The sequence below is a fragment of the Pelophylax lessonae genome, assembly GCF_965119305.1.
Source record: "Pelophylax lessonae genome assembly, chromosome: 6".
NCBI classification, from domain to species: domain Eukaryota; kingdom Metazoa; phylum Chordata; class Amphibia; order Anura; family Ranidae; genus Pelophylax; species Pelophylax lessonae.
In genome coordinates this window covers 29,336,546-29,351,790 of record NC_138773.1, presented here as the reverse complement: position 1 = coordinate 29,351,790, position 15,245 = coordinate 29,336,546, and positions in this window count along the sequence as shown.

The window sequence follows — 15,245 nt, the reverse complement described above, 5'->3', positions numbered from 1 at the left end:
ATCCACTGGAGAGATCCAAGCGGTTTGTGAAGAACTTAGTGTTCGGGACTCTGCTAGACAGGGCAGAGAGAGAGGGCCAGCTGGCACGTTGGGAGGAACTCCAGCGGCAGGTACAGTTAAGGGAAGAGGAGAACCCAGTCTCCATTCCCCAGCGGCAGCCTGATTTATTGGGAATTGGGAGCCCAGTCTCCATTCTCCAGCGGCAGCCTGATTTATTGGGAATTGGGAGCCCAGTCTCCATTCTCCAGCGGCAGGCTGAGTTAAAGGGGGCAGAGACAGTCGGTCCTGTCGCCCAGCAGCAGGAATCTGTGTTGGGAGGAGAGACAGTCGGTCTCCCTCCACAAAGACTGGAAGTATGTATGGGAGAGGAGATTGTTACCCCCTCTCCCCAGCGGCAGCTTAATGTACCAGGGGGAGACTGTAAGCCCCCCACCAGTGCAGATGGGACCGAGGTCTCTCCACCGGTCCTGCAGGGAATTGGGAGCCCAGTCTCCATTCCCCAGCGGCAGTGTAAAGTGCAGGGAGAGGAGAGCAGTGTCCTCCCTCCCCAGCGGCAGTGTGATGTGCCGGGAATTGGGAGCCCAGTCTCCATTCCCCAGCGGCAGAGTATCCTACAGGGAATAGAGAGCCCAGTCTCCTTTCCCCAGCAGCAGGACTCTGTGTTGGGAGGAGAGACAGTCGTTCTCCCTCCGCAAAGACTGGAAGTATGTATGGGAGAGGAGATTGTTACCACCTCTCCCCAGCGGCGGATCAATGATGGGCAGAGTGTTCTATCGGGAGAGGAGCTTGTTACCCCCTCTCCCCAGCAGCAGCTTAATGTACCAGGGGGAGACAGTAAGCCCCCCAACAGTGCAGATGGGACCGTGGTCTCTGCACTCACAGCACAGGGGGTAGGGACAGTCGGTCCTGACCCCCAGCAACAGGGCTGTTTAGCCAAAGGGAAGACAGTCGGTCTTCCCCCACAGCAGCATGGTGGTGTATCTAAAGGGGAGACAGGCAGTCTCCCCCTCCAGCAACCAGGCTCCAACCAGACTACTCCGGTTGTAGTGCTGGCACCAGGACAGAGTACCGCTGGCCTCTGCCCACTCAGCAACCCACCAAGGCAGCCTACCAGTCCCCTACACAGCCGTGGTGAGGCACCTGGACATGGACAAGTTTCTCCTCTAACCAGGTGTAGTAACCATTTATTGTGGGTGGGCCGTACTGTTTTTTCTGTTTTGTGGGTGGGCTCCTGGACTAACAAGGGCACTGACCGGCAGGAGGTCAGGTACCCTGTTAGTCTTTTTGGAAAGGGGGAGAGATGTGACGAGACCAATCTCGCCACTGGGCGTTGGAGAAGCCTGGTTGCTCGCCTCCTGCAATCTGACTATGGACCCTCTCATCAGCCCAGGCTAAACGTAAACCCCATGGCAATTTGACTGTGTTTGTGGCATCTGAGCCCTGTTTGGATATGTTGAGCGCTCAGATCCAGGCTATCTGGGGATGGGTTGAATGTAGGGGTTCTGTTCAGTAGACTGGGAGTTATGCATTTTTGTGTCTTTTTGTGTTTCTTTAAACATGTGGCTAATGGAGCCTTGCCTCTCCTGGAAGCTAAAACGTATTCCTGTAAACTGTAAGGAACAGGAAGCCAACTCCTAATATGGGCATTACAGGAAGTTCTGAGGAGACGGGCGGTCTATTGACACTCAGAGTAATGTGTATTGAGGGCTCGTTAGGGAACCATTGTTCTGTGTCTGACTATTGTGTACATTGATTGCCCCCTGGTGCTTCTGTCTCCTTGCATTGGTCAAAGCTATCTGACCAATCCCTGTTGACTCATTTTCAAGCCCTCATTTGCATATGCTGGAGAGGACCTTAGTGAGAACTGCAAGTACTTTACAATTGACCAATGGGAAAGCGGTTGTTGGGGGAAGGATGTTCCAATTTCTGTATAAAAGTGTGCTCTGTTCTTCCAATAAATGTTGTTCCTGTTTTACCCTCATCTCGGAGCTTTGTCTCGTTATTGGGGGAATCTGCTGCAGGGATTGCTATGGTCTTCCATACTCCCTTAGAGAATCACTAAGCTCTTTTAAGAGCTTGTGTAAGAGCTTGTTCGTGCTGCACTCTCTGGGGAAAGAGAGGTTCACCCACAGGAACCTGGGGCCTTGTCGTTGGTCCAGGGTGGGTAGGAGATGCCAAGACCCTAACCAAACTGCGGCGGTTCGTGGAGTCTGAAGTGCTTACGGTGTCTGGTGGAGTGCTTGGAGCCCTCGGGAAGCACTAGGAGCATCTGTCAACGGAGGTACCTGCTCAGGGGTGCCCTGTTCCATAACAGGTGGCACTGACGGGCACTAATGGGCACTGATAGGCGGCACTGGTGGGCACTGATGGGCACTGATGGGCGGCACTGATCGGCACTGACGGGCGGCACTGATGGGCACTAATGGGCACTGATAGGCGGCACTGGTGGGCAATAATGGGCACTGGTGGGCGACACTAAAGGATGGCAATGATGGGCACTTGTGGGCAGCACTGATAGGGAGGACACTGGTGGGCATCACTGATGGGGAGGGAAATGGGGGGCTCCCTGAGCCCTGATTGCCATCCCTGGTGGCCATAGTGGGCATCCCTGGGGTCATAGTGGGCATCCCTGGGGTCATAGTGGGCATCCCTGGTGGATCTAGTGGCATCCCCCCCCGAGGGTCTGCACTGGTAATCAATGATCTGATTACCAGTGCCGACCCCCCCCCTGTCAGGGGAGCCGCCGATCGGCGCTCCTTTACTCGTGCCTGTCAGGCACGAACTAAGGAAAGCCGATCAACGGCTGTTCCTGTTTACGATGTGACCAGCCGTGATTGGACACGGCTGATCACATGGTAAAGAGCTACGTCAGTAGTCTCTTTACCGAGATCGGAGGTGCAGGGTGTCAGACTGATACCTCGCATCACCGATCGCCGCTCTGCGCGCCCCCGGGGGGCGCCCAGAGCTGTGTTATCCTGCCGACGTCATATGACGTCCGGTCAGGATAACACAACCACATTCCCGCCGTCATTTTGTAATAGGGCGGGCGGGAAATGGTTAAAGTGCTCCGTGTAAAGTCCATATAATTTCTTATATTTCCTTGTGTGAAAATGTTCAAAAATCACCCGTGATCCTTCACCTTCAGTCCACATGCACGACAATGTTTACCAGAAAACCATGACCCCCATTACATGTAGTCATACAACGCTTTGTGAGTATAAATCCTGGAATCATCAATCCAACATCAATGCCAATTCTCTTGTATTGAACAGGTAAATTTGCTCCTCATTTGTTATAACCATAAGAAGGAAACACAAATAGGCCTTTCATAGTGTAACCCGTAGTTCCATTTATTAACAAATAGTATAAAATACTGCACTTACATCAAATCTTCAAATTTTCAGCATGTAAAAAGCAGGGGACGCTGTTTGCGTTCCACCTGCGGTTCATCAAACTGGATGCCGCTACCCCTGATGATGTCAGACGCCCTCTGATTAAATGCATCGGTCCTGCTGTATGTGCCACGTCACTTCCTGTTTGATGAACCGCAGGTGGAATGCAAACGGCGTCCCCTGCTTTTTATATGCTGAAAATTTGAAGATTTGATGTAAGTGCAGTATTTTATACTATTTGTTAATAAATGGAACTACGGGTTACACTATGAAAGGCCTATTTGTGTTTCCTTCTTATGGTTATAACAAATGAGGAGCAAATTTACCTGTTCAATACAAGAGAATTGGCATTGGTGTTGGATTGATGATTCCAGGATTTATACTCACAAAGCGTTGTATGACTACATGTAATGGGGGTCATGGTTTTCTGGTAAACATTGTCGTGCATGTGGACTGAAGGTGAAGGATCACGGGTGATTTTTGAACATTTTCACACAAGGAAATATAAGAAATTATATGGACTTTACACGGAGCACTTTAACCATTTCCCGCCCGCCCTATTACAAAATGACGGCGGGAATGTGGTTGTGTTATCCTGACCGGACGTCATATGACGTCGGCAGGATAACACAGCTCTGGGCGCCCCCCGGGGGCGCACAGAGCGGCGATCGGTGATGCGAGGTATCAGTCTGACACCCTGCACCTCCGATCTCGGTAAAGAGACTACTGACGTAGCTCTTTACCATGTGATCAGCCGTGTCCAATCACGGCTGGTCACATCGTAAACAGGAACAGCCGTTGATCGGCTTTCCTTAGTTCGTGCCTGACAGGCACGAGTAAAGGAGCGCCGATCGGCGGCTCCCCTGACAGGGGGGGGGTCGGCACTGGTAATCAGATCATTGATTACCAGTGCAGACCCTCAGGGGGGGGGATGCCACTAGATCCACCAGGGATGCCCACTATGACCCCAGGGATGCCCACTATGACCCCAGGGATGCCCACTATGGCCACCAGGGATGGCAATCAGGGCTCAGGGAGCCCCCCATTTCCCTCCCCATCAGTGATGCCCACCAGTGTCCTCCCTATCAGTGCTGCCCACAAGTGCCCATCATTGCCATCCTTTAGTGTCGCCCACCAGTGCCCATTATTGCCCACCAGTGCCGCCTATCAGTGCCCATTAGTGCCCATCAGTGCCGCCTATCAGTGCCCATTAGTGCCCGTCAGTGCCACCTGTTATGGAACAGGGCACCCCTGAGCAGGTACCTCCGTTGACAGATGCTCCTAGTGCTTCCTGAGGGCTCCAAGCACTCCACCAGACACCGTAAGCACTTCAGACTCCACGAACCGCCGCAGTTTGGTTAGGGTCTTGGCATCTCCTACCCACCCTGGACCAACGACAAGGCCCCAGGTTCCTGTGGGTGAACCTCTCTTTCCCCAGAGAGTGCAGCACGAACAAGCTCTTACACAAGCTCTTAAAAGAGCTTAGTGATTCTCTAAGGGAGTATATGACGTCATATGACGTCCGGTCAGGATAACACAACCACATTCCCGCCGTCATTTTGTAATAGGGCGGGCGGGAAATGGTTAAAGTGCTCCGTGTAAAGTCCATATAATTTCTTATATTTCCTTGTGTGAAAATGTTCAAAAATCACCCGTGATCCTTCACCTTCAGTCCACATGCACGACAATGTTTACCAGAAAACCATGACCCCCATTACATGTAGTCATACAACGCTTTGTGAGTATAAATCCTGGAATCATCAATCCAACACCAATGCCAATTCTCTTGTATTGAACAGGTAAATTTGCTCCTCATTTGTTATAACCATAAGAAGGAAACACAAATAGGCCTTTCATAGTGTAACCCGTAGTTCCATTTATTAACAAATAGTATAAAATACTGCACTTACATCAAATCTTCAAATTTTCAGCATGTAAAAAGCAGGGGACGCTGTTTGCGTTCCACCTGCGGTTCATCAAACTGGATGCCGCTACCCCTGATGATGTCAGACGCCCTCTGATTAAATGCATCGGTCCTGCTGTATGTGCCACGTCACTTCCTGTTTGATGAACCGCAGGTGGAATGCAAACGGCGTCCCCTGCTTTTTATATGCTGAAAATTTGAAGATTTGATGTAAGTGCAGTATTTTATACTATTTGTTAATAAATGGAACTACGGGTTACACTATGAAAGGCCTATTTGTGTTTCCTTCTTATGGTTATAACAAATGAGGAGCAAATTTACCTGTTCAATACAAGAGAATTGGCATATTTGCTCCTCATTTGTTATAACCATAAGAAGGAAACACAAATAGGCCTTTCATAGTGTAACCCGTAGTTCCATTTATTAACAAATAGTATAAAATACTGCACTTACATCAAATCTTCAAATTTTCAGCATATAAAAAGCAGGGGACGCCGTTTGCATTCCACCTGCGGTTCATCAAACAGGAAGTGACGTGGCACATACAGCAGGACCGATGCATTTAATCAGAGGGCGTCTGACATCATCAGGGGTAGCGGCATCCAGTTTGATGAACCGCAGGTGGAACGCAAACAGCGTCCCCTGCTTTTTACATGCTGAAAATTTGAAGATTTGATGTAAGTGCAGTATTTTATACTATTTGTTAATAAATGGAACTACGGGTTACACTATGAAAGGCCTATTTGTGTTTCCTTCTTATGGTTATAACAAATGAGGAGCAAATTTACCTGTTCAATACAAGAGAATTGGCATTGGTGTTGGATTGATGATTCCAGGATTTATACTCACAAAGCGTTGTATGACTACATGTAATGGGGGTCATGTTTTTTTGGTAAGCATTTTCGTGCATGTGGACTGAAGGTGAAGGATCACGGGTGATTTTTGAAGATTTTCACAAAAGGAAATATAAGAAATTTTATGGACTTTGCATGGAGCACTTTATAATTATACTTTTGATTTAATATCAGTTGTATACAATATTAAATATATTTATAGTTTTTGATATACAAATGAAATTTGCACACTGATATTTATAAGTTAGTTTTATCCATATTTATTTATATAATTGATCTGAATGAGTGAGCGCAGGTTTGCATTAGCTGCAATCTTTTTAACAACCTTGTCCATGTTGATGGGGACAAGGGCCACACTACAACAGGCTGTCATGACGTCATGTCTCACCTCGAGGACAATTTCCATGGAAAACATGTTGGGTTTTAAGGCTTTAGTATAACAGGCAGTTTGACTTCTCCATCTTAGAATTCTGAATGGCTATATAACTAAAAGTGATTACATACAATTCTTTTCATACACACAGATGAATCTGACAAACATTTTGTGATGAAGCACAGAAAGGAACTGATAGAAAGAATAGACCCTATTAATCCGATAATAGATGAGCTGTATGAGGACTTTCTGACAGAGGAACAATACGAGAATGTGCGCAGCAAACCAACCAACTATGAAAAGATGAGAGAGCTGTATAGATATGTGAGGAGCTGGGGAGAAGATGAAAAGGATGAATTCTATGAAATCCTCAAAAAACACTACTCCAAGACTATCAGTGCTTTGGAGGATAACAGCTAAACATATGAAATGCCATTCTATGTCTATGTGATTGACCACTTTTGGAGCAGATTTTGTATTTTGTTTCTTTCTACCTGTAAATCTTCTGATGTGTGGTGATCACTGAGTTATCTAGACTGTTTTTTTATCTTTATACTGTTTATGATTAAAAACATAATTAGGAGATTTTTTTAAAGCACCCAAATGCAAAGTCCACTTATTAAATGGTAACTCATCCTTGCATGCAAAAAATTGTTGATAAAATTAAAAAAAATACCTTACATTTAGCTGAGTGAAGGTGGTGTCACCCTCCTTGTGATAGATACAAAGAACATGGGGAACCTCTAAAGCACAGATTACAATCTGATTGTAAAATCTCCTTTACACGTAGATTCACAGATGAGTATATAATACAAGGGCCTGCCTAAATAAACTATAATTGATTGGGTGGATCAGGAAGGTCCTCATATTACATAGTTTTGGTAGATCTAAATTTGACTGTACAGTGGTTGTAAGTTCAGACTGCAACATGCATGGTGAGCCCACGGGCGGCAATAAATCTGTGACTGATGCACAATGCTCACCTCTTAAATTTGGCCAGAAAAAAAACAATACTATGTAACATACAGACATAAGCAGTGTTCTTTTACATGATAAGGAAGAAGCGAGAACTACATTTCTTCCAAGGCATCTTTAATAGATGAGTATCAGGTTGCTTTTAAACCACTTCCTTACCGTCCATATGACATCCTGGCCTTTCACTGGGGATATCTGAATGACGGGTGCAGCGGTAGGCATCATTCAGATATCATATTTTTTAGCCGGCGATTTACTTCATCATAAGAACAGTCATAGCGGTTTGATTGTTCTTACAGGTGGTGGGAGGAGATGCCCCCCTCCCGTCGCCTTCCGGTGCTTCTACTGGCTCACCTGTGTGATTGGCGAGCCGGTAGGGAATCCGCCGGTGGCGGAAGTACACCATAGAGGATACCGAGGACCAGATGGTCCCTGACAGTCTCTATGACTCTCGGAGGACCGGGCACAATGTTGTGACATTGCGCCCAGTCTGTAAGTTGTAAATAAAGCCGTGATCTCTGCTATTTTGATTTCAGGCTTTCCAGCCTGTAGAAGAGATCTGAGGCCTCGGGTCAATGAGGGCCTGTCATGCACTATTCCTAATACAAGGGATGTTTACATTCCTTGTAATAGGAATAAAAGTGACCAAAAATAAATAAATAAATAAAGGGAAAGTGTCAAAATAAAAAATAAAAATTAAATAAACAAAAAAAAATTAAAGTGCCTCTGTCCCAACATGCTCACACGCAGAAGTGAATGCATATGTATGTCGCGCTCACATATGTAAACGGCGTTCAATCCACACATGTGAGGAATCACTGCAAACAATGGAGTGAGGGCAACAATTCTAGCCCAAGGCCTCAAGACCTCCTCTGTAACTCTAAATTGGTAACCTGTAAAAAATTTTAAAGTATCGCCTATGGAGATTTAGGTAACAAAGTTTGGCGCCATTCTACGTGACATGTTAGGTATCTCTTTACTTGGCCTAACATCATCCTTCACAATAAAAAAAAAAAAAAAAAAAATTGGGCTAACTTTAGTGTTTTTTTTCATTCATGAAACTGTTTTTTTTTACCAAACAAAACGCGTTTAAAAAATTGCAAATATGGTGTGACATAAAAAGTTGCAATGACCACCATTTTATTCCCCAGGGTCTCATTAGATATAATGTTTGGGGGATTCTGAGTAATTTTCTAGCAAAAAAATTATGATTTTTACATGTAGGAGCGGAGTGCCAGAATTGCCCAGTATGGAAGTGGTTAAATAAAGTACAATAGTTTCTAAAGTTTACATGGGTGGCCAGGGGCAATAAAAGGAGGCGGTTAAGCTGCAATTTTATCACCCCTTGACCACCTTCCCCCTCTAACTGCAACCCAGTCAAGTGAAATTGGATGCACTGCAACCATCTTGAAACCCTGTTTAATGTAGTGTGCGATTCAGGGTTAAAGCAGGCAGTGAGAAGGCGACATCTTACCTTCTCACCACCTGTCAATACCCTCTGAAGGGTGGTCCACTACAGATCACTTCATAGAGAGGTGCAAAAATAGCCACACCTTTTTAACGAGCCCTAAGTGCAGCAATTAAAGCACTAGAAATGCACCAACATGAAAAAGGTTAAAAAAAAGTGCAAACCACGCCAACAGCCCTTAGTAAGATATAAATGTAAAAAAAAAACACCTGCACCATATTCCCCTAAAAACAAGATGTTTGAAGCATACAAAATAAGGAATGATCTATACTGATTCATTGATAGCTGGTTGTTATGGAGTGGGTGGGTGGATGGGATTCCCCACTGACAGCAAAACATAAACAAAAGAGCGGGCGTTCATTTTTTTTTTTTTTTAAACAGTGTGGGTCTGGTATGAATTTTGAGGGAAATCCCACACCATATTTTTTTTTTGGCAAAAATAACATGGGGTCCCCTCTAAAATCCATGCCACACCCTTATCTGAGCATGCATCACGGCAGCCCAGGAAAGGGGGGAGGAGGAACAACCATTCCCCCCACCTGGATCATACCAGGCCGCATGCCCCCAACATGCCCAGTGGTTGTGGGTTTGTGGGGGGAGGACTTATTGGAATCTGGAAGCTCCTTTTAAGAAGGGTTCTCCCAGATCCCGGCTTACCCCTATGTGAATGAGTATGTGGTACATTTTACCCCTACTCATTCACCCAAAAAAATGTCAGAAGCAATTAAAAACAGTAACACAACTTTTGACAAGTCCTTTTTAAAAAGATGTAAATCCAGCATCAGTCACCATGAACACCTACCTGTATAAAAAAAAAAATAATCCCACCACCAACCGAACATAACCAATGCTGGTTTTTTTTTTTTTTTTAATGCCTCTTGTACATTCTGGTGTTATGGTTAGCCAAAGTCACATGGAAGTTGCAAGCAAGTTGCATTTAAATTGCAAGCAAGTCGCATCAACATCACAAGCAAGTCGCCAAAATAACATAACGACATAACCAATGAATCCAAAATAACTCCCGAAAATAAAGAACTGATTCAGAAATAATTAATATATGAAATAAATTCTTAAAACGAATCATTTTAACTAACGAATATGACGAAACAAAATGATTTAATGAACAAATTAATCTGAAACCGATCTACTTCCTAGAGAGGTTACTAGGATGGTTAGGTACATTAAATTATTGTAAGCAGTGTGTGATTGCTTTAGGCTGTTTTGGACTGCCACTGAACCGCTGTTCAGTGGTTGCAGGTTTAATTCCCCCACCTTCTTGAGGATTCTAGAATGTAGTTGGCTGGAAAGGCAAACCAGCAACCTGATTATTTATGTGGTTTCAGCCTGATGAAGGGTGCCCAGTTGGTGGCTGGGGATGTCATAGTCTGGGATATGGAGCTGCCCTGTTCTTGTTCAGAGGGAGAAGTTTCCAGCCTGAAGGGCCCTTGTCCTTTTAGGCAGCCCAGGTAAAGTTCTACATGTGCTCAATGAGGTCCAAGCTATGCTAGAGCTGAGAGGGCCTGCCTTACTGGAAACTTTCTGGAACTGATTGGGGATTTCACTGAAGATCTGGTCTGGAGAGTTCACAGGAAAAATGTTTGGCTGATATTGGAAGTAGTCATCCAGGTATCCAGGGACCATGTGAGTACAGATCGGAGTGTAGGATTTTGGCAACTGTTTGCTGTTACTATCTCTTGTGCATCAGTGCTAGTGCTTTTTCAAAATGGAACATGGTGTTCTATGGTGTTGTTTATTTCCTTAGCTGCTACTAGAGCGACTGGACTGAGAAGCTTTGACAAAGGGAAGAGTGTCCTCCTATTGTTTTCCAGCATTGCTGGAGCATCCCACAGCTCCCTGTACCCTATGGAAGTTCAATTTGCAATAAAGGATCACAAAAGATACGCCCAGACTGTTCTTTGAACAAGAGAAAGAGTGAAAGAGTTGCTGTGTGTCTGGCTGCCGCTGCACTAACCTGGGAAAGAACCTGGTGCTCTTTTCGGGGGTGAACACTACACAAAATTATCAAAGAGATAAATTAGTTCCTTAAAGTGGAACTATAGGTTAGAAAATGAAAATGGGCAGACAGGCAGGATTTTTTTTTTGAAAAAACATACAGTATATTGTCAAAACATACGTTTTCCAGTTGAATCTGTAGCTTAGGAATCACACAATAACATTCCAAGAGATAGAGTCTGGGCATTGACATATGTAAGCTAAACATTACAACAACATCCTAAAATTGTACAGTTGCAGATATAAAAAGAAAAAGTAAATAGACGAGCACTCAGGAATTAACATCACCAGGGAGAAGGACCCAGCTGGGTACTTCTAACAGAAAAGAAAGGAGAGGGGGCTGCCAGTGACAAGATTGGGATACATAAAGGATGGCTTCCCAGTGGAACAAAGAGAGATGTCATGCCATCGCTATAGGTGCGCTGTACAGGACGAATGTTGTAGGCAGGGTGACCATTGAGAACAGAAGGCTTGGCCTACACCATTCTTGATGGAAAAACATGGAAAACATCAGTTTAATTTGTGTTTGGATGTTGAGGTTAACTGTGAAAGAAGAGAGGACTGGCGGTTCAGCTTGTTTCCAGCTAGATGTGATGGATCTTCTGGCTGCGATCATGCAGTTTAGGATGAAAGGGAGGTAGCGCCTGGGCCACCACTCGGAATTTAGAAGAAGTAGTGCTAAGGCTGGATCTGGGTCCATTTGCAGATGTAATACTGAGAAGATTAATTGAAAAACACTGGTCCAAAATGGGAGTAGATTGGGACAGTTCCACCATATGTGCAGCAAGGAACCTTTTTCTCCACATTGCCTCCAGCCAAGAGAAGAGTATGAGGGGAGAACTTGAAAAGGCATGACAGAGTATAGTACCAACGATGGTCATTGAGCATTATTTTTCCCACCCTCCTAAGGGGAAGCCTTCCAGGAACGGTCGGAAGCTTAAGGAGTCGTTTAAGCCGGGGGATGAGGTAGCATTCAATTCCACTATCCAACGTGCCTCCCATTGTAAGAGGGTCTTGTTCCAGTCTCCCCCCCTGTTATTGGGGTGTACTCTGTCCAGTATGAGGAACTGAATAGGGGGGAAATGGCCTGCGTGGAAGTCCCTGACATGTCTCCCAAGAGGGAGGTCAGGGTTGGCTGTCTTCATACTAAGCACATGTCGGTAGGCTCTTGTGTGAAATTCCAATTTCGTTTTGCCAACGTAATAACTGCCACATGGGCATAGTAAGAGATAGACGACACCAGCAGTTTTGCAGTTGGCTTAATGTTTTGGTCTATATTTTTTTCCGTTAGGTAGGCTTAAACGACTCCTTAAGCTTCCGACCGTTCCTGGAAGGCTTCTCCTCAGGAGGGTGGGAAAAATAATGCTCAATTACCTCACCACACATGGTTTCCCCTGCCCCATACACATACACACACACAGACACACACATACACAGTTACTCTACCATTTCTTTTACACATACCCCCTGTTCTGGTCCTATTTCTAGCACCAGTTCTTCTTGTATCTGACAACGGTATGTTATTTCAGATGCTGAACTTGTTTCTGCCTATTATTCTTTTATATCAATCAGGTTTGATGTCATCAGATCATTAGAGGTTACAGTGTCTCAGGTTTGCTCATCATTTTTTTCTATTTCTTTGACACAATGTAATCATATATCACTACGCAATATCTATCTAGCACTTCCAATATTGCCCACCTTATTTCTCTACCCTTTACCTGGATCTCCACTTGGAATATTTAGCAACACACTGTCTAACCCCTAATAGGCTGTACTTTGTAACTGGTACACTGTTATATTTATATTGGCATATGGAATTACTATTGTTACTGCTAATGCTTTTTGATCTCACAATACATGCGTTTGACCTAGGGCCATTCATTTATCCTGTACCCCTATTGGTTTCTCGCAGTGATTGTCTACAATTATCTCCATCTGCTCATTGATTTAACTCCATTCATTTTGCCTCATTTTCCATCTTCTTAGCTACCGCTCCTGCCCACTGTTTCTCATGCTTTTCTTTCCTTTTGTCAGTTCGCATCAACCCGCCCACACAGTCCTCTCTCCTATGATGGAGTCATCCTGTGCGCTGGCACCGCTGGTGTTCCGTGAGAATTACCTACCCGTGAGAAAAACCTACCCCTCGTCACTTCCGGTGTACGAAAGTGTCTGTAACGCGGCGGTTTACATTAAAACAGCTCGCCAGAAATATGAGTCATCTCCGCTGCTATCCCTGACACTTCCCTGGTCTTGGCTACTAAAAATAAAACCGGCGGCGGCTGTATGACAACATTAATCACGGAGCCGAGAGCCGCTTTTATATTTAGTAGACAAGATCAGGGAAGTGACAGGGACAGGAGCGGAGCTTACTCATATTGCAGCACAGCTGTTTTAATGTACCCGCCGCGATGGTAGGTTTTTTTCACGGAACAATCATCATTTCATACTAGTGCGCATGCGCACTAGGGGCTGTGAGCATGCGCACTGCCAGGGTAGGTTTTTCTCACGGGGTAGGTAATTCTCACGTTACACTGGGACGCACGTCACACTTCCGCTTCCGGGGGTCGGGGGTGCCTTCCAGCAGCGGGGGATCTCACTGGCCGCATTCTGCGCAGTGGCGGGACCCGCCCCGTACTGCGCAGGCGTACAGCGTACAGCGGCGGAGGCAGTCTGCCAATGCGCTGCTGCCACGGACCAGACCCATCCAGGACTCCCATCCAGGACTCCCATCCACGAGGTACTATATATATCCACTAATGGAGATGTCGGGGTTATTGGGGGTTGATTAAAATAATAATAGGTAAAAAGAAAAATGATTTTAAAAGCCATGTATATTTCATATTATGCATATAAGGGATTCTGAACAGGATGGCGTCCATCTTGTTTTTAAGGTGAAACAAAGTTCATATATACTTGTTAAACAAAATGTCTCTCACAGGCTTACAAAGGGTCTATGGTTTCAACAGAGATCTTTGTATTTCTATGTAATCGTAAATAAGATCCCTTTTGACATCTCGATCAGATAAAACGTAGTCAGTCTGACGCTATGTTAAGGGGGATATCTCAGTCTGTCTATAAGTATATAACAATGGACAATACCCCAGTATATTCTAGCAGACATTTAAAGATGAACCATATAAGTTTTTATAGAAAACATCATCATATGTAAGATGTATATTAACGATAATACATTGTATTCTTATTAATATAGAAGTGTGAACTTGATACTTATATAATATTAGATATATAATATATATATATATATAAGTATACTTTTCTATGATGTGTAAGGACTTGTGCGTCTTAAAAACAAATTACTTCATGTTAAGGCATGTGGTAGGAGTGTTTATATAAGGATTGCTTTGGACTGGTTTAGTGCTCAAGGTGTCGTAAATATTCCCAAACCTAGACTATATCTGACAGCCCTTTGGCATGGTCAAATAAGTAATTGCTTTTCACTAGCCGACAGGTCAATAGGTCATCAGATAACAAATTGTTTTAATTATGTTAAATACAAAATCTAATGAACGGTACAATACTGCCCTCTGGAGACGAAATACCAGGTGCAGTCTTGAGATAATTTGAGATATTCCAATATAAAAATATTATATTGTCTTAAAAATATAATTATTGAAATGGCATTACTTGCCAAGATGAATGATGGAAATACAGGTGGACATTTATGTATGTACTGGTAGTCTGGACAAAGTTTTATGTTGTGTTATATGATTAATCTTACATATAGAGGAATCATCCTTTATTTTATTAGACCAAGTATGGGGTTAATTATCAAAAGGGGTGTGTCTCTGACCTCACTAGTTTAGGTATAGAATATCCCGACCAATTGGGATAATGTTTCATCCCTATGGGTTTAACTTATGGTAATTTTATAGCTCTTTGTTCTTACCATATAAAAGACCAACCCAGATGAGAGAGGGGACACTTTACACTACTGACAACACACCTCACACTTACACCACACACGCTATTACATTTTTCAATAGACTCATCCAGACATACTTCCTGGTCCATCATTCATCTGAAACTTGAAGGGAATCCACCATTTTAAGAAAGGCATCCATCTTAGGACTCTGGTAACGATTTGAAGCTAGCGGCTATCTTAAGTGTGGTAATTATGCCTTGCTATGTTATTTGATTTTATTCAACAATTGTTTATTCTTTCCTTATATGTTTTATATTGCATATTTAAGGGTAATGAGATTACAATCCCAGCCGTATAAGC